This window comes from Entelurus aequoreus, linkage group LG03 (genome assembly GCF_033978785.1).
Source record: "Entelurus aequoreus isolate RoL-2023_Sb linkage group LG03, RoL_Eaeq_v1.1, whole genome shotgun sequence".
NCBI lineage: Eukaryota > Metazoa > Chordata > Actinopteri > Syngnathiformes > Syngnathidae > Entelurus > Entelurus aequoreus.
Genome location: NC_084733.1, coordinates 18,552,922 through 18,574,958, shown reverse-complemented (window position 1 = coordinate 18,574,958; position 22,037 = coordinate 18,552,922).

Here is a 22,037-nt window from a genome sequence, read left to right as displayed (position 1 = left end):
AAAATTCGAAAAATGGCGCAGGAAAACACTACGGATAGTTTAGCGGAGAAATATCTTGAGGTTATTGCTTCAATGGAGAAAAGTGTACGACCTAAGTCGTCAAAAGTGTGGCAACACTTCACTTTAAATACTTCAAAGAAGACCGTTTCCTGCAAAATGGCACGGAAGTACAACATTGCTTCTGGAGCACCTGAAGAAGAAAAATGTTGGAGCCATGGATGAAGGGAGGAACTCACGGTACGTAACTTTTTAAGTCCATAGTGGCAACAAGCATTCATGAGTTCAGCTTTTTTGTGAGTAACGTTAAAGTTATGCCTTTGTTGCAACGCGGGGCTGATAATGTGTCTCCGGCACATTTGACTCCGTTTTGAGAGAGAAAACGCACGGTTACCAATTTGGAAATAAACGTAACGGACAGAAATATCTCAGGTTGGTTTCATAATGGATCAATGTAGCCGGGCCGATAAAGCTATATAAATATATTTAGATTTGAGTGACGCTTTAGTATAACTAAACGTTATGAAGGTGCTGGAATATTTCATGCTATTATTCAGAGGCAGCCTGAAATTAATCCTTTATTATTCACAACAGAAACGTGTACAATATCTGATTCAGTTCTGATGAGTTACATTTCTGTGTTATTGTTGGTGTATGCTGCACCCCCAATGTCCACAACATGGTGCCAGTATGCCGGTTTTTTTCAATAAAATACTGGAAAGGATAGAAATGTAGTCTGTCTCTTTTATCCGATTATTAATCGATTAATCGAAGTAGTAATCGACAGATTAATCGATTATCAAAGTAATCGTTAGTTGCAGCCCTACTTCGGATATCGCATGGTTAAATTTCCGTCCGATCTTTTGGAACGGATTACTCACAAAAGTCGAGGTACACTTACTAAGTTATTTTATAAATGTTCTGGTGTCTGATCACAGTGTGTGGTTTGGGGCCCCATTTGAGGACCATAGGGGCAAAAATGCAAGAGAGCGCAGGACTGGGGGCCACTTGGGTGCTAATGGATACACAGGCGAGCTTGGCATGCTAATGAAGATTGTCTGTGCTGTAATGAGCTTCTTATTAGGTCACTTCTGAGCTTGACCCTGTTGTAATGGGGAAGATTGGTGGTTGAGAGTTGAAGAAGAAGAAGAAGAAGAAGAAGAGGAAAAAGAAGAAGGGGCCCCGGCTGGTGATAGCGCCCTGACCTGCAGGTGTGAACCGGCCCAGGCTGTAAACAGGGCTGGACATTCCTGGCATTCTCCACACAGCAGAACTCCCCTCCTTCCTCCTCCCGCTTGCCAGTAACTGCTCTTCTTTTCCACGCTGCTATACGGCTGGATGCGTGCACGGACACAATTGGAGCCACATTTCATGCTCCGAGGTGCTTCCTGGCCGGCTGGGGTCTAGCTAATATTTGAACATGTGTCCCCCTGTGATGCCCCTTACACACGAGGGTGTCCGTGCATTGTGCACTGACCTGGGTTCAGGATTCAGACATTTAAGGGGAACAAACTGATGGAACTCCAGTTCCTCGGTTGTCTGGGTATTTACTTTAACGCTCGTGTTTTTTCGTCCTGTTTGGTTGTTTGTCTGTCAACAAATCTTGCTCTTACAGAAAAGTGCCCGTCGGTCCCCTTGAGGTGTGTATAGCGGTTCAGGAGTACATAGCTTACACAAACCAATGTGTACAATTCGGGACGGCGTGGCTCAGATGATGAAGCGTCCGTGCCTGCATATTGAGGGTTCCGGTTTCAATTCCAGCTTTCGCCATTCCTAGTCACAGTCGCTGTGTCCTTTGGTAAGACACTTCATCCACCTTGCTCCCAGTGCCGCTCACATATGAATGTGAACGAATGTTTGGTGGTGGTCGGAGAGGCCTTAGGCTATGTCTACACCAGTGGTTCTTAACCTTGTTGGAGGTACCGAACCCCACCAGTTTCATATGCGCATTCACCGAACCCTTCTTTAGTGAAAAATAAAATGTAGTTTTTTTTCAAATTCAAGACAAAGTTATATGTTTTTGGTAACACTTTAGTATGGGGAACATATTCTAAGTAACAAAGACTTGATTTAGAGTTTTTTGGACACTAGGGGAACATATTCTAAGTAACAAAGACTTAATTTAGAGTTTTTTGGACACTAGGGTAACATATTCTAAGTAACAAAGACTTAATTTAGCCCTGCGATGAGGTGGTGACTTGTCCAGGGTGTACCCCGCCTTCTGCCCGATTGTAGCTGAGATAGGCTTCAGCGCCCCCCGCGACCCCGAAGGGAATAAGCGGTAGAAAATGGATGGATGGATGGAAGACTTAATTTAGAGTTATTTGGTTAGGGTTAGGGTTAGGATTAGAGGGTTAGGGCCAGGGTTAGAGGGTTAGGGTTATAATAAGATAATATTATAATAACTTTAAGGCATTAATAAGTACTTAATAATGACTAGTTAAGAGCCAATATGTTACTAATTTGCATGTTAATAAGCAACTAATTAATGGTGAATATGTTCCCCATACTAAAGTGTTACCATGTTTTTTTACTGGTGCACAAAATGAACCGTGCATGAACATCACCTTGTTCAAACAACAAAACCAACACAGTGCATAAACTCACAACAAATTACACACCTGCAAATCAGTCTGACTTCTGCTGTCGCCGTATCCACGATGAGTCGGGTGTGTTTTGACCTCCGCCGAACCCCTGAGCCCGAATCACCGAACCCCTAGGGTACGATCGAACGCAGGTTAAGAACCACTGGTCTACACTAAGCCGGATAACCCCTTAAACGAATAATTATTTAGACTAAGCACCGTTTCAGCCACACTAAACTATCGTTTAAGGTCCCCCTCCTCGGACAATTTTTTACACGGGTAAGTGCGCCATGAATTTCTTGAATCTCCGGCTCTTAGCTTTGTATGGACTCATTGATCGTTTACAAACTGAGTTCGGAGAGGAAGTGACGTCAGAAAGAACGTGCCACATCCAGCTCCATGTTAAAGCCGTTTCGTAACTCGAAGCTAACCTCTGGAAATATGGAGACGAGTCATCCAGACATGCTGTGTTTCTCCTTCCGTCTGTACAGACGCTTGTGGAAATCACACATGAATACCTTAAGAGAAAGCGATTGCAGCTATTTCGGATACAACACTCCTCAGACGGCAAGAGAACTTTCGAATGTCCAGGTCAGCTGTAATTCATTTACCGAAAAACTTTGTCCATTTGTCCATGTGATAAAAAAAAAGTAGCGTGTGCTTTGTATTACTTGGCCGTCGAGGGAAAACTATGGAAAACGGCGAATGTTTTTGGACTGGCAAAGCAGAATGAATCAGTCATTGTTCGCCATGCATGTCGCGGACTCAACGTCTAGGTCCAGAGTATATAAAGTAACCAAAAAGGAATGGACAATGAAGGTGAAGGCAAAAGAGTAAGGAGTGTCCTGACCAAATATCTAGATCCCTAGAATTATTGATGTAAAATGTTCTTTATCACATTGTTTACTTTCACGTGTCCAGTAAAGATTTGATTAATTTATGATGGCTCAGGTGAGATTCACTACAATAGGGCCCCACAGTACACTGGATTCCAGTTATTTGGAATACCACAACACTGGATATTGTTCAGATAAGTTAAATTTAAGAACTTGCACACAAATCAACACTAGAGGTGACTATGACGTGTGCATTTTCCGCGCATGAGTACTAAGTCGCGTTGCGCCGGCGGACGGAGGGCGGGAGGGGGTCTTAAACGACCATTGTGTGTGCGTGTGGACAAGGATAAGGTTAGGCGGGATTTACCCTGGATAACCTTAGTGTAGAAGAGGCCTTAGGCGCAAATTTGCAGCCAAGTGGCTACAAATGTAGCTCACCACCGTGAACGTGGAGTGCTTTGGCTGTCTCGAAAAGCGTTGTGTAAATCTAATCCATTATTATTAATATTAATTATTATTATAATTATTCATCGGAAATTGATCAATTATGTTTTATCAACTTTGTCATGAGTTTTACTGAAGGATGTCACTTGGACCTCTTTTCGAGAAAACGTGCCTTGCGTTTTTGTAAGACGGCGATGTCTCCGACAAGTCTTCTGCTTGATTATTTGGGTTGGAGAAAAGACTAGTCCATTTCTGACTGTCCACATCTGCCGGGGAATTGCAAATTTGGCACAGAAATCACAAAGTTACAGCAATATAAACACTTTTGGGTCTGCCTGACATTATCAATCACTTTTTTGGAAGTAAAAGGTTACACATCTCAACACATTTCACATCACTGTTGTCCGCTCCCTTTGTTGGACACCGCCGGGTGCAGCTGGTGGGGTTCAGGGGAGGTATGGAGACCCGTGCAGAGTATCCCGTCTCCTCACTGGGGACCCCAACCCCGCTGCCTCGTCTTTGAAACCTCTCCCTCTCTGGTGACTGGAGTCGCTACGAGCTTTGTAAGTGACTCCAATGTCGGGGGCAGATTGAGAGAAAGGGTTGGGGGTGGGGGGGCAGGGGGGCAGATAGCCCTTGGGATAGAAGACTGAGGGGAAACATAAAGGTCTGGTTCTGTGGTCTGAGGAGGGCAGGAGCGGATCAAAGGCCCACAAGCTGACCTGCGGCCTTTGTCCGTCAGACAGCCCTGGCTTCATTTAACCTCTCTCTGGAGGCCACCAAAGCCCGCTGGGATATCGAGCTACAAAAGACACATCATGCCCTATGGGAACATCTGCCTGGATCCCTACCGCCACTCTACCTGGGACAATGCCACAGGTGAAAGTGGATGGGAGCGGTTTGTACTTGCATCATCCTAACCTGTCAGGTATTCACCACAAAGGGAGTTGAGCCCTCTGTCTCCCCGCTTCTGGATGCCCGGCGGCCAAGTCTTACCTTACAATGAGATGGTCTCCCCTATTTTGGCCCGGCTCCACAGGTAGAATCTGAATACAGAGTCACTCACCTGAAGGACCATAAACCTCAGCTATGTGGCAAACAAAGGGCAACTTAGCCAAGCTCTTAGGCATTGTTCGGTTCTGGAAACTTAAATCTTTTACTCTTAATGAACTGTTGAATAGAGAGGATTTGAAAATGTGTCCATCATGTTTTTAGTGGGGGCAGAGACATCAAACAAACAGCATTTGATCATCCATGGCAGTGGAGGTTCACTCGGCTGCCGTACTGTAAGAATGCCAGTCAATCCGTAACCAAAATTCAAATGGAATCACTGTACATAGTCTGCAGATACACAGACCACAGGTTGGCTGGAGGCTACCCTAGCTGAATAAGGTAAGATCTCCAGTCAATCTGTGTCGCAAATGCAGGCGTGGCACTCTCCCAAAGGCCCAGCATTCACAGTCAATAAATGGGAAGGACACAGCTGGGGGCTCTCTTAGCTTACTTAGAACAAGATTCAAATAAGACAAATTTCGAAGGACGCAGCATACATCGTCAACAGATATGACGCCTTCAGAGGCACCTCAGAAAATAGTGTCAACCCTTGTTAAATAGAATGGTTTTGCCTTTTCCTAGTTGAAGTATTTTTGCCCGCAATCTGCCGACCCCAAAAAAGTGTCAAGAAATATACTGTAGGTGTACCTCTGGTCAATTTGACAAGCAATGCTCCTTAATCCTTCACGAGTGGTTGGTAGCTAAAACTGGTTTAAGGAACCATATGCCTAATTTTGTCGCTTTCCTCGGAAAAAAAATATTCTATCCCAATTAGTTTTCTGCAGCAAAGACAATTTAAAAAAAATGTTTTGATCCTTCTTCCTGTCATGTTTCATCCGCAGACTGCGGGTTATTATTTACTATATTCCCAGGGATTACATAGTTGTGTTTAGTAGTATCCATCCATCCTTACATTTTCTACCGCTTCTACCGTCGCGGGTGATAGGTGCTGGAGCCTATCCCAGCTGCACTCGGGCGGAAGGCGGGATAGTTTTTTTTACAATTCATCCTTTCTAAAAATGTGTGTTGTGTTTACAAATCCGTCAATGACATAAATACAGTGGTCCCACGCCACATCACGCTTCAAATATGGTGGCTTTGCTGATTTTTTTTTTTTTTTTTTTAAAGCGTATACTTATTTTGATGGCAATTTTTGTGGGTCTATACCAGCGGTTCTTAACCTGGGTTCGATCGAACCCTAGGGGTTCGGTGAGTCGGCCTCAGGGGTTCGGCGGAGGTCAAAACACACCCAACTTCTCCCTATCGGCATATTACGGATACGGCAACAGCTGACTGGTTTGCAGGTGTGTAATTTGTTGTGAATTTATGCACTGTGTTGGTTTTGTTGTTTGAACAAGGTGATGTTCATGCACGGTTCATTTTGTGCACCAGTAAAAAAACATGGTAACACTTTAGTATAGGGAACATATTCACCATTAATTAGTTGCTTATTAACATGCAAATTAGTAACATATTGGCTCTTAACTAGTCATTATTAAGTACTTATTAATGCCTTATTCGGCATGGCCTTATTATAACCCTAACCCTCTAACCCTAACCCTAACCCTAACCAAATAACTCTAAATTAAGTCTTTGTTATTTAGAATATGCTCCCCATACTAAAGTGTTACCAAAAACACATAACTTTGTCTTGAATTTGAAAAAAAACATTTTATTTTTCACTAAAGAAGGGTTCGGTGAATGCGCAAATGAAACTGGTGGGGTTCGGTACCTCCAACAGGGTTAAGAACCACTGGTCTATACCCTTTAGAAAATCTAGTCATCGACAAACCTACTATTACGTGTTCAAAACTGTTTGGACCAGAACCTTACCGACTGGATATGTTGTTATTTTCTCAAAACAAAAGACCTTTGCAGGATTGATATGCTCCTGCTCCAAAAAAGATAGCACAGGTGAGGAAGAACGGGGCAATGGACTGGGACTTTGGGGCCGAATGGATGCGAAGGGCCTACCTGCGCTGTGGGGGGGGGGGGGGGGGGGGGGGGGGGGCGCGCGATGAATGCGTCCAAATTGTCCCGCTTTCATTACAGTGCTGAGTGAAGCCTCTGCCGAGCTTTGGGATTCCCAAGACTCTCAGATAACAAGCGGCTTCCCACACTGAGGCTTGCTTTTTTTCGGTTTCCTATCCAATAAAACCAGTTGAGGGAATAGAGTAGAGGGAGACGGTATTGCTAGGGGTGATAGACGGGTGGGGAAAGGGGACCCCTGCTGGGGTCTGCTGTTATCTGTCTAAGGGAAAGAGTGGCGGGGGGTTAGCAGTTTGGTTAATTTTCCCCCAGCACAATGAATGGCTGCCGACAAGGCATTTTCTGATGGCTGTGATAAGATATCCCACCCCTAGTGTCTGACTCCTCCGGCCCGACTACAGCCTTTCAACTAAACGGGTGAACTGTCCCCCTAAGAGCTGGTACTGAAAGACGAAGCGAGGGCCGACTGGAGTGAAAAGCGGAAGCCGGCAAGTGGAGGTCACAAAAAAAAAGGCCTTTTCTGCGGGCGAAAAAGCATTCCGTGCATTAGACTGAACGTAAGGGTGCGTGCAGGTCGATGAGGTTCTGGTCCGTGCAGCTGTGTCGGGGAATGTCGAGGTTTTTTTTTTTTTTCCGAGGCCCAGTCGTCAGTGGTCACCGCGCGCGTGCAGAGGTCGGCCATTTGCATTTGTTTAACCAGCTGTAGAAATGTGTATTCTGTACAGCCATGGCAACAATAACAACACAAAGAAACACAGCTGGCGCGATGCATGTCAACACATGACCTACTCAATCTATGCTTCCAGTCTAATGTCATGGAAAGAAACTGGCAAGAAAAATACAACTTATACACTCACTCATTCGAGGAGGGGCAGCGGCTTGACAAAAATAAATATAAATGTGTTTATTTTTTTACCTGCTAAACTGTGTGTGAATTCTGTGGATTATATTTATATAGCGCTTTTCTCTAGTGACTCAAAGCGCTTTTACATAGTGAAACCCAATATCGAAGTTACAAACCCCGTTTCCATATGAGTTGGGAAATTGTGTTAGATGTAAATATAAACGCAATACAATGATTTGCAAATCATTTTCAACCCATATTCAGTTGAATATGCTACAAAGAAAACATATTTGATGTTCAAACTGATAAACTTTTTTTTTTTTTGCAAATAATCATTAACTTTAGAATTTGATGCCAGCAACACGTGACAAAGAAGTTGGGAAAGGTGGCAATAAATACTGATAAAGTTGAGGAATGCTCATCAAACACTTATTTGGAACATCCCACAGGTGAACAGGCAAATTGGGAACAGGTGGGTGCCATGATTGGGTATAAAAGTAGATTCCATGAAATGCTCAGTCATTCACAAACAAGGATGGGGCGAGGGTCACCACTTTGTCAACAAATGCGTGAGCAAATTGTTGAACAGTTTAAGAAAAACCTTTCTCAACCAGCTATTGCAAGGAATTTAGGGATTTCACCATCTACGGTCCGTAATATCATCAAAGGGTTCAGAGAATCTGGAGAAATCACTGCACGTAAGCAGCTAAGCCCGTGACCTTCAATCCCTCAGGCTGTACTGCATCAACAAGCGACATCAGTGTGTAAAGGATACCACCACATGGGCTCAGGAACACTTCATAAACCCACTGTCAGTAACTACAGTTGGTCGCTACATCTGTAAGTGCAAGTTAAAACTCTCCTATGCAAGTCGAAAACCGTTTATCAACAACACCCAGAAACACCGTCGCTTCGCTGGGCCTGAGCTCATCTAAGATGGACTGATGCAAAGTGGAAAAGTGTTCTGTGGTCTGACGAGTCCACATTTCAAATTGTTTTTGGAAACTGTGGACGTCGTGTCCTCCGGACCAAAGAGGAAAAGAACCATCCGGATTGTTATAGGCGCAAAGTTGAAAAGCCAGCAACTGTGATGGTATGGGGGTGTATTAGTGCCCAAGACATGGGTAACTTACACATCTGTGAAGGAGCCATTAATGCTGAAAGGTACATACAGGTTTTGGAGCAACATATGTTGCCATCCAAGCAACGTTACCATGGACGCCCCTGCTTATTTCAGCAAGACAATGCCAAGCCACGTGTTACATCAACGTGGCTTCATAGTAAAAGAGTGCGGGTACTAGACTGGCCTGCCTGTAGTCCAGACCTGTCCCCCATTGAAAATTTGTGGCGCATTATGAAGCCTAAAATACCACAACGGAGACCCCCGGACTGTTGAACAACTTAAGCTGTACATCAAGCAAGAATGGGAAAGAATTCCACCTGAGAAGCTTAAAAAATGTGTCTCCTCAGTTCCCAAACATTTACTGAGTGTTGTTAAAAGGAAAGGCCATGTAATACAGTGGTGAACATGCCCTTTCCCAACTACTTTGGCACGTGTTGCAGCCATGAAATTCTAAGTTAATTATTATTTGCAAAAAAAAAAAAAAAGTTTATGAGTTTGAACATCAAATATCTTGTCTTTGTAGTGCATTCAATTGAATATGGGTTGAAAAGGATTTGCAAATCATTGTATTCCGTTTATATTTACATCTAACACAATTTCCTAACTCATATGGAAACAGGGTTTGTACATTTAAACCAGTGTGGGTGGTACTGGGAGCAGGTGGGTAAAGTGTCTTGCCCAAGGACACAACGGCAGTGACTAGGATGGCGGAAGCGGGGATCGAACCTGGAACCCTCAAGTTGCTGGCACGGCCACTCTACCAACCGAGCTTTACCGCCCTAAAACTAATTTTAGGTATGGGAAATTAAAGAACAAATCAGTTTTTTGTTTTGTAGATGACCAGAAAATAAAGTAAAAAAACATTTGGCAGCATATACTACTGTATTTTTCGGACTATAAGGCGTGCTTAAAATCCTTTCATTTTCTCACTGATGGCAGGAGCTGCCATGCAAGGCCCTCACCACGATCCATCAGGAGCAAGGGTGAAGTGTCTTGTGCAAGGACACAACGGACGTGACGAGGTTGGTTTGATTGATTGATTGATTGAAACTTGTATTAGTAGATTGCACAGTACAGTACATATTCCGTACAATTGACCACTAAATGGTAACACCCGAATACGTTTTTCAACTTGTTTAAGTCGGGGTCCACGTAAATCAATTCATGGTAAGGTAGAAGGTGGGGATTGAACCAGGAACCCTCAGGTTGCTGGCACGGCCACTCTCCCAACTGCGCCACATGGTTTCCCTTTCTTTACTGTATTATATGTAAAAAAAAAAATGTCATTAATTAAAAGATGTATTAACAAAAAAATACCAGTGTAGCAAAATTTTAGCTGGTAAACATCACATTGTTAAAAGTACAGCTGGTAAGTTCGAGGTTTATTGCTTGCATTTTTCTGATTATGTTACTCTTACTCTACTGTTGTCATTTTTATTTTGCATCTATGCCTTTGTTTTTCTGTCATACCAGCAGGCACACCTGCTTTAGATCTGCAATTAAGCCTACTCATGCCAGCTGTGTGCTGGTAGTCAGTGCAGGTCGGTCACAGTCCATGGCAAGGACTGCTGGATCTCTGCGTTTTCCTTTGAGGCCCCGGTCTTTTTTCTTCGTCTTTCCAACAAGCCCAATAAGGTGTCGTGCGTGTCCAGATGCTCAGTCCTGTTCTAGTCTTTGGCCTCCTGTTGCCGCCCTCGCTGCAAAGTCTCTTTTTTTTATTTTTATTTTTGCCTTGGTTATGGACAGTTCTGCAAACCACTGAGCTACAACTTTTGTTCGCATTCTTCCCTACCTTCTATGGCATCATTACTGTCATATTACCCCAAAAATATAACATGATGAGTTTTGATCATTTTATACATGTCTCATTTTTAAAAGCTATTTTTAAAGGCCTACTGAAATGAATTTTTTTTATTTAAACGGGGATAGCAGATCCATTCTATGTGTCATACTTGATCATTTCGCGATATTGCCATATTTTTGCTGAAAGGATTTAGTATAGAACAACGACGATAAAGTTCGCAACTTTTGGTCTCTGATAAAAAAAAAGCCTTGCCCCTACCGGAAGTAGCGTGACGTAGTCAGTTGTTCACCTCCTCATATTTTCCTATTGTTTTCAACGCAGCTAGAGCGATTCGGACCGAGAAAGCGACGATTACCCCATTAATTTGAGCGAGGATGAAAGATTTGTGGATGAGGAACGTTAGAGTGACGGACTAGAATGCAGTGAAAGACGTATCTTTTTTCGCTCTGACCGTAACTTAGGTACAAGCTGGCTCATTGGATTCCACACTCTCTCCTTTTTCTATTGTGGATCACGGATTTGTATTTTAAACCACCTCGGATACTATATCCTCTTGAAAATGAGAGTCGAGAACGCGAAATGGACATTCACAGTGACTTTTATCTCCACGACAATACATCGGCGAAGCTCTTTAGCTACTGAGCTAACGTGATAGCATCTGGCTCAAATGCAGATAGAAACAAAATAAATAAATCCCTGACTGGAAGGATACACAGCAGATCAACAATACTATTAAACCATGGACATGTAACTACACGGTTAATAATTCTCAGCCTGGCAAAGCTTAACAATGCTGTTGCTAATGACGCTGAAGCTAACTTAGCAACTTAGCAACCGGACCTCACAGAGCTATGATAAAAACATTAGCGCTCCACCTACGCCGTCCAGCCCTCATCTGCTCATCAACACCCGTGCTCACCTGCGTTCCAGCGATCGACGGAGCGACGAAGGACTTCACCCGATCACAGATGCGGTTGGCGGCTAGCATCGGTTGGTGGCTAGCATCGGCTATCCAAGTAAGTCCTCTTGTTGTGTTGCTACAGCCAGCCGCTAATACACCAATCCCACCTACAACTTTCTTCTTTGCAATCTCCATTGTTCATTAAACAAATTGCAAAAGATTCACCAACACAGATGTCCAGAATACTGTGGAATTATGAAATGAAAACAGAGCTTTTTGTATTGGCCTCAATGGGGGAGCCATACCTCTGTTCTACTGGCTACGTCACGCGCATACGTCATATCCAAAGGAGTTTTTCAACCGGAAGTTTAGCTGGAAATTTAAAATTGCACTTTATAAGTTAACCCGGCCCTATTGGCATGTGTTGCAATGTTAAGATTTCGTCATTGATATATAAACTATCAGACTGCGTGGTCGGTAGTAGTGGGTTTCAGTAGGCCTTTAAGTGTCTTAGGCCGTGTTTACACTAAGCCAGGGTAAATCCCACCTAACCTTATCCGTGTCCACACACAACAATGTCACCGTTTAAGATCCCCTGCCCCCCTCCGTCCGCCGGCGCAACGCGACCTAATACGCATGCGCGGAAAATGCGCACGTCATAGTCACGTCCAGTGTTGCTTTATGTGCAAGTTCTTAAATTTAACTCATCTGAACAATATCCAGTGTTGTGGTATTTCAATTACCTGGAATCCAGTGTGCTGTGGGGCCCTATTGTAGTGAATTACACCTGAGCCATCATAAATCAATCAAATCTTTAATAAACACATTGTTATGGGTGTGCAGAGGGAGGTGACGGCAACTGACACCAGGGGGTAGTATAGCTTTATGTATTTATTATATATATAGACCAAATATATAATAATAATCAAACAACGCTAAATATACTAACTAAGGAAATGAAGTGTGACAAAATCCAAGAGTGTGTATGGTGTAAGGCTATGTGGTGTAGATTAGCTGTTGAGTGTTACCGTAAATGTTGAACGAGATACGAGGAAGTCCAGGGGAGAGAGAAGTCTACAGGTCAGAGTCCAAAGCCAGGGAAGTCAAGGATCGAGGGAGACAGTCAGAGTCCAGAGGGAGATCCGGGGAAAAGTGAGACGCACAGCTCCCTTTCCAGGCGACGTAGGGTACTGCGGGGACGACACAAGAAAACACACTGAGAACACGGAGGGGCAAAACACAGAGAGAGCAGGATTGCATCAAGCAGGATGATTGCTTACTGTACGCCAACAGAAGGCTATACTCCGGCGCCGCATGGCAGGTTGTGCGAGCTTATGAAGGCAGCTCGTTCATCCCAGGCAGGTGCGCTGATTACAGATCTCCTGCAGCCGTGGGGAGGTGCGCCTGCAGCGCAGAGGAAACGCTGGAGTGCACAGACGGATGAGCGGCGTTGGCAGGAGTCTGAGCCGTAACACACATGAAAGTAAACAATGTGATAAAGAAGATTTTACATCAATCAATCTAGGGATCTAGATTTCTGGTCAGGACACTCCTCACTCTTTTACCTTCACCTTCATTGTCCATTCGTTTTTGGTGTCTTTATATACTCTCGACCTAAACGTTGAGTCAGTGACATACATGGCGGACAATAACTGACACAGTCTGCTTTGCCAGTCCAAAAGGATTCGCCAATTTCCGTAGTCTTCCCTCGACGGCCAGGTAATACAAAGCACACCCTACCTTTTTTTTTTTTATCATTTAGCATTCTCGTTGTCTCTCCTTCGACAAATGGACAAAGTTTTTCGCTACGTAGAATCACAGCTGACCCGGACATTGGAAAGTTCTCTTGCTGTCTGAGAAGTGTTGTATCCCAAATAGCTGCAATCGCTTTCTCTTAAGGTATTCATGTTTGATTTCCACAAGCGTCTGTACATGTAGAAGAAGGAGAAACACGGGCATGTCTGGATGACGTATGAAGATTAATAGAAAAAAAAAAGGTTTCCTTGCTCGTCAGGGGATTTTATTTATTTCATTACCTTATTTCCTTGAATTGGCGCCGGGAATTTGGTATTCGCATGCCTCGAATTACAGCCGGGTCAAACTCGTTTTGGAAAATAATTAGCGCATGCTTGGCACTTTCGCCGGGTCAAATATGAGTCATTAAATGACTCCCGCCTCCTGGTGGTAGAGGGCGCTAGTGATCCTTCTTGCGACTGCTGGTACTGCAGAATACCTGTGCTGCAGAAGAAGACAACACCAGCAAGAGTGTGCAGCCATTGTTTTACCATGGAGGATTACATATCTAAACTAAAACAGTTTTCTAAACTGGACTTTCAATCGAAGCAGGAGGTAATACTTAAAAGGAAGATCTCCATCGAGACAGAGAGACTTTTAAAACTGAAGGAAGACTTCTATATCGATGCTTTTCTTCAAAAGGAGCTGGCATGGACTCATTTATACCTAACGGTAAAACCATAATAACATTTTTTTAATTAAATGTGCTTTTCATGATAAGGTAAGCGCCGGAGTGAGAAGAGGTTTTAAAATAATTAGCGCATGCATTGCCATCTCGCAGGCTTCTGGTAAGCGCCGGAGTGACAGGAGGTTTTAAATTAATTAGCGCCCCTGCGTCTATTCAAGGAAATACGGTATTATAAAATCCCCTGACGTGCAGGGAAACCTGCCAAACAGGCTTGTAGGGATGATATAGCCCCTTGTGTTTTTTCCTGACCTAACGTATATTCCTTTCTACCCCAGTATTGAGCACTGTATAACGGATAAACCACAGAAACCTTGACTATATATGTGTATATATATATATATATATATATATATATATATATATATATATATATATATATATATATATATATATATATATATATATATATATATATATATACATACATATATATATATACATATATATATATATATATATATATATATATATATATATATATATATATATATATATATATATATATATATATATATATATATATATATATATATGTATGTATGTACAGTAAATAAATAAATATATTTAAATAAAATCTTGTATAACTAATAGCATAAAAAGTAAAATAGAAATGACTTCAATAAAATAATTAATATCAGGTAAAAGCCAAATATTGTGGAAAACTGTAGATAACTTATTATTATTATTATTAACTTCTTAGAGACTTTTGTGTCTTGCAAACAACTCCGCCTTGCATCTTGGCTTCTGACTGTAACAAAAGCTCCATTCATGCAGATTTCCACAAGCGGGGAAATCATGTACATGTAGAAGAAGGAGAAACACGGGCATGTCTGGATGAAAAAAAGGTTTCCTTGCTCGTCAGTGGATTTTATTTATTTTATTATTATAAAATCCCCTGACGAGCAGGGAAACCTGCGAAACAGGCTTGTAGGGATGATATAGCCTCTTGGGTTTTTTCCTGACCTAATGTATGATCCGTACTACCCCGGTATTGAGCACTGTATATATATGTATATATATATATATATATATATATATATATATATACAGTGGGGAAAAAAAAGTATTTAGTCAGCCACCCATTGACAATCAATGGGTGGCTGACTAAATACTTTTTTGCCCCACTGTATATATATAGATATGTGTATATATATATATATATATATATATATATATATATATATATATATATATATATATATATATATATATATATATATATATATATATATATATATATATGTACAGTAAATAAATATATATAACATGAATAAAATCTTGTATAACTAATAGCATAAAAAGTAAAATACAAATTACTTCAATGAAATAATTAATATCAGGTAAAAGCCAAATATTGTGGAAAACTGTAGATAACATTATTATTATTATTATTATTATTATTATGAACTTATTAGAGACCTTTGTGTCTTGCAAACAACTCCGCCTTGCATCTTGGCTTCTGGCTGTAACAAAAGCTCCATTCATGCAGAATTGAAGCATGAGCATCTTTGCAAATGCTACATTTATTGTGGATGTCTGCCTAATGATGATGTAAAGGTGAATTTACCGTACGCTGGGTGACCGTCTCCTGTTTCACGGCACATCAAAAAGAAGTCAGGAGCGGGACAAAACTGTGCTTTATAACTTCCTGTCGTATAACCTTCTCATCCTTCCTCCTCCGCGTGTCGCGTTACATGAAAACCTTCACTCGGGTTCCAAAAGTGCGTCGAGTATAAAGTATAAAGAACATATAATGCTTTTCTTGTCGACACAACCGAGACGAGACGCGGAACACGTGTGGCGCTAATACGTGCAAACATCATAGCGGCGGCATACTGAGCCAAGCTGCTTCTCATTTAAGAAGTTCCATTACAGGAGGACTCGCACACGCACGCCGCCAAATGGTCCTAATCCAACCTCCCCGCTCGGCCCCGCACGCTCACCTTCTGCTGATAGCGAGCGGCTGGAGGCTGGGAAGGACGGAGCGGGCGGGTGTTGGTGTCGGGCGGCGAGCGGGGCTGATAAACTGTGACCTTCCGCTCCGCGCTGCGAGCGGGCTAATGGCCGCTCTGAGGTGTTTTGAGCCTCTAAATGGAGGTGTATTTTTACCCCGTGGGGGGAGGGGGGGCATCGTATGTGCAGGCCGACATCTGGGGTGCAACCGCAGGCTGGAGCGAGCGGTGGCGAGTTGGCACGCAGCGCTGGCAGTGCTCAAGTTCCTGATAGCTTTCAGGGGCCTTTGAAGTTCTTTGCACGCCCCCCCCACCACCGTCAACAACAACCCCACCCCCACGCCCCCCACCCCCAAATCCCCACTCGCAGGAAATTGCATTCTGTCCTCCGCCATGGCAGATAAATGAGGCAGGAGAGCGGCTGCACACTGTCACCCGCCCGACCTGGACTGTCTCACGCCGCCGCTAGCCTGCAGTGTGTTAGCCACGTGTGTCGCTATCTGCGTCAAACGTGCCGTCATCCGGCTATTCCGGGACACGCAGGAACTGGAACGGGGCATCTCGTGGGAATTAAGCTGCGATCGAGCCTGATTCCGACGTCAAAACTCATCGGGAGTCTGTCAGTGTTGTGGAGCCGCTGACACTTGCCGACTGATCGTACGACATTTACCGTATTTTTCGGAGTACACACTACCGTTCAAAAGTTTGGGGTCACCCAAACAATTTTGTGGAATAGCCTTCATTTCTAAGAACAAGAATAGACTGTCGAGTTTCAGATGAAAGTTCTCTTTTTCTGGCCATTTTGAGCGTTTAATTGACCCCACAAATGTGATGCTCCAGAAACTCAATCTGCTCAAAGGAAAGTCAGTTTTGTAGCTTGTGTAACGAGCTAAACTGTTTTCAGATGTGTGAACATGATTGCACAAGGGTTTTCTAATCATCAATTAGCCTTCTGAGCCAATGAGCAAACACATTGTACCATTAGAACACTGGAGTGATAGTTGCTGGAAATGGGCCTCTATACACCTATGTAGATATTGCACCAAAAACCTGACATTTGCAGCTAGAATAGTCATTTACCACTTTAGCAATGTATAGAGTGTATTTTTTGTTTAAAGTTAAGACTAGTTTAAAGTTATCTTCATTGAAAAGTACAGTGCTTTTCCTTCAAAAATAAGGACATTTCAATGTGACCCCAAACTTTTGAACGGTAGTGTAAGTCTGAGTATAAGTCGCACCGGCCGAAAACGCATAATAAAGAAGGAAAAAAAACATATATAAGTCGCATTTTTTGGGGCAATTTATTTGATAAAAGCCAACACCAATAATAGACATTTGAAAGGGAATTTAAAATAAATAAAGAATAGTGAACAACAGGCTGAATAAGTGTACGTTATATGAGGCATAAATAACCAACTGAGAACGTGCCTGGTATGTTAACGTAACATATTATGGTAAGAGTCATTCAAATAACTATAACATATAGAACATGCTATACGTTTACCAAACAATCTGTCACTCCTAATCGCTAAATCCCATGAAATCTTATACGTCTAGTCTCTTACGTGAATGAGCTAAATAATATTATTTGATATTTTACGCTAATGTGTAAATAATTTCACACATAAGTCGCTTCTGAGTATAAGTCGCACCCCCGGCCAAACTATGAAAAAAACTGCGACTCATAATCCGAAAAATACGGTAAACGCATTTTGGCCGCGTCAAAGGCGTCTTTAGGACTCGGTGACGACTCAAACACACGACGTTGGCCGTCAAGCCTCAGAACTTAGCTTTGTGTCGAGTTTAAAAGCAGTACTAGGAGCTAAGACATCCCAAAAAGTCAAAGAATCCCTATCGAAATCAGTCAGTGTCAGATAATGCAGTGTTTCCTAACCATAGGGCAGGGGCCCATTGTTGGGCCGCGAGCGCCTCCCAGAGGGCCAGCAAAAAATATGTTTCTCATCTGTAGTCTGTATGGCAGGCCCGGGCAATTATTTTGACTTGGGGGGGGGCCTAATTTAGAGAAAAAAAATGGGTCTGGGGGCCAGTATATCCATCTATCTATCTATGTATACATATACAGTACATACACACATATGTATACATGTATACATATATATACACACACACATTTATGTGTGTGTATATATATATATATATGTATATATATATATATATATATATATATATATATATATATATATATATATATATATATATATATATATATATATATATATATATATATATACGTTAGGTCAGAAAAACACAAAGGCAATATCATCCCTACAAGCCTGTTTCGCAGGTTTCCCTTCTCGTCAGGGGATTTTATAAAACCTGCGAAACCTCGACTATATATATATATATATATATATATATATATATATATATATATATATATATATATATATATATATATATATATATATATATATATACATACATAAATATATGTATATATATATATATATATATATATATATATATATATATATATATATATATATATATATATATATATATATATATATATATATATATACACATACTGTGCAGCTGATTTTCACAGCTTACGTTAGGTCGGGAAAACACACAGAGGCTATTTCATCCCTACAAGCCTATATATATATATATATATATATATATATATATATATATATATATATATATATATATATATATATATATATATATATATATATATATATATATGTGTATATATAGTCGAGGTTTCGCAGGTTTTATAAAATCCCCTGACGAGAAGGGAAACCTGCGAAACATATATATGTACATATATATATATATATATATATATACACATACTGTGCAGCTGATTTTCACAGCTTACGTTAGGTCGGGAAAACACACAGAGGCTATTTCATCCCTACAAGCCTATATATATATATATATACATATATATATATATATATATATATATATATATATATATATATATATATATATATATATATATATATATATATATATATATATATATATATATATATATATATATGTGTATATATAGTCGAGGTTTCGCAGGTTTTATAAAATCCCCTGACGAGAAGGGAAACCTGCGAAACATATATATGTACATATATATATATATATATATATATACACATACTGTGCAGCTGATTTTCACAGCTTACGTTAGGTCGGGAAAACACACAGAGGCTATTTCATCCCTACAAGCCTATATATATATATATATATATATATATATATATATATATATATATATATATATATATATATATATATATATATATATATATATATATATAGTCAAGGTTTCTGTGGTTTATGGGTTATACAGTGCTCAATACCGGGGTAGAGCGGAATATATGTTAGGTCAGGAAAAAACACAGAGGCTATTTCATCCCTACAAGCCTGTTTCGCAGGTATCCCTGCTCTTCAGGGGGGATTTCCCCCCCGCGAAACAGGCTTGTAGGGATGAAATAGCCTCTGTGTGTTTTCCCGACCTAACGTAAGCTGTGAAAATCAGCTGCACAGTATGTGTGCTTGGGTCCTATTTTAGGACCACTATTACAAAACCTCACAATAATGTCTGATTGAATGCTAAAAACGTTATGACAGACCGCCTTAAAAAACGGAATGGAATTTTATGTTTTTTTACTGAATGACACACCCAGAATGTACATGAAAATAAAGAATGTGGGATTTACAATATTAACTATGAACGATACAACAGTAAATATTGAGAACATATGAACGTCACACCCCTTCTCCATAGACATATTTTACAATCAAGCGAAATGCAACAAAAATGCAACAAACACAGCGAAATATGAACGCACAGGGTAAAAAAAAAAAACTGAGTAATATCTGATACATCTGATACATCACCAAGCTTTAGAACTTTGTTGTGAAAATTAATGTAATCGGTTTTTTTCACCAGTTAATAACAGCCACTTTTTCATAATAGGAAAAACAAGACTTAAAATAATCCACAAAGTCAAACTCCACGGTACATTGGCTCATGCACGAGAACACGCATATTGAGAACATAAGTGACGTATAATTAATGTGATCGTTTTTTTTCACCAGTTAATAACAGCCACTTTTTTGTAATAGGAAAAACAAGACTCAAAATAATCCACAAAGTCAAACTCCACGGTACATTGGCTCATGCACGAGAACATGCATATTGAGAACATAAGTGACGTATATTTAATGCGATCACTTCTCTTACCAGTTATTATTAATAACAGCCACTTTGCGTAATAGGAAAAACAAGACTTAAAATAATCCACAAAGTCAAACTCCACGATACATTGGCTCATGCATGAGAACACGCATATTGAGAACATAAATGACGTATAATTAATGTGATCGTTTTTTTTCACCAGTTAATATCAGCCGCTTTTCCGTAATAGGAGAAACAAGACTTTAAAAAAAAAATCCACAAAGTCAAACTCCACGGTACATTGGCTCATGCACGAGAACACGCATATTGAGAAAATAAGTGACGTATAATTAATGTGATCGTCTTTCTCACCAGTTAATAACAGCCGCTTTTTCGTAATAGGAGAAACAAGACTTTAAAAAAAATAACCCACAAAGTCAAACTCCACGGTACGTTGGCTCATGCACGAGAACACGCATATTGAGAACATAAGTGACGTATAATTAATGTGATTGTCTTTCTCACCAGTTAATAACAGCCACTTTTTCGTAATAGGAAAAAGAAGACTTAAAATAATCCACAAAGTCAAACTCCACGATACATTGGCTCATGCACGAGAACACGCATATTGAGAACATAAGTGACGCATAATTAATGCGATTCTCTTACCAGTTATTATTAATAACAGCCACTTTGTGTAATAGGAAAAACAAGACTTAAAATAATCCACAAAGTCAAACTCCACGGTACATTGGCTCATGCACGAGAACACGCATATTGAGAACATAAGTGACGTGTAATTATTGTGATCGTTTTTTTTTTCACCAGTTAATAACAGCCACTTTTTCGTAATAGGAAAAAGAAGACATAAAATAATACACAAAGTCAAACTCTACGGTACATTGGCTCATGCACGAGAACACGCATATCGAGAACATAAGTGACGTGTAATTAATGTGATCGTTTTTCTCTCCAGTTAATAACAGCCACTTTTTCGTAATAGGAAAAACAAGACTTAAAATAATCCACAAGGTCAAACTCTATGATACATTGGTTCATGCACGAGAACACGCATATTGAAAACATAAGTGACGTATAATTAATGCGATTCTCTTACCAGTTATTATTAATACCAGCCACTTTGCGTAATAGGAAAAACAAGACTTAAAATAGTCCACAAAGTCAAACTCTATGGTACATTGGCTCATGCACAAGAACATGCATATTGAGAACATAAGTGACGTATAATTAATGTGATCGTTTTTTTTCACCAGTTAATATCAGCCACTTTTTCGTAATAGGAAAAACAAGACTTTTTAAAAATAATCCACAAAGTCAAACTTTGGCTCATACACAAGAACATGCATATTGAGAACATAAGTGATGTATAATTAATGCGATTCTCTTCCCGGTTATTATTAATAACAGCCACTTTGCGTAATAGGAGAAACAAGACTTAAAATAGTCCACAAAGTCAAACTCCCTGGTACATTGGCTCATGCACAAAAACACGCATATTGAGAACATAAGTGACGTATAATTAATGTGATCGTTTTTTTTTCACCAGTTAATATCAGCCACTTTTTCGTAATAGGAAAAAGAAGACTTAAAATAATCCACAAAGTCAAACTCCACAGTACATTGGCTCATGCACGAGAACACGCATATTGAGAACATAAGTGACGTATATTTAATGTGATCGTTTTTTTTCACCAGTTAATACCAGCCACTTTTTCTTAATAGGAAAAACAAGACTTGAAGTAATCCGCACAGTCAAACTCCACGGTACATTGGCTCATGCACGAGAACACGCATATTGAGAACATAAGTGATGTATAATTAATGTGATCTTTTTCTCACCAGTTAATAACAGCCAC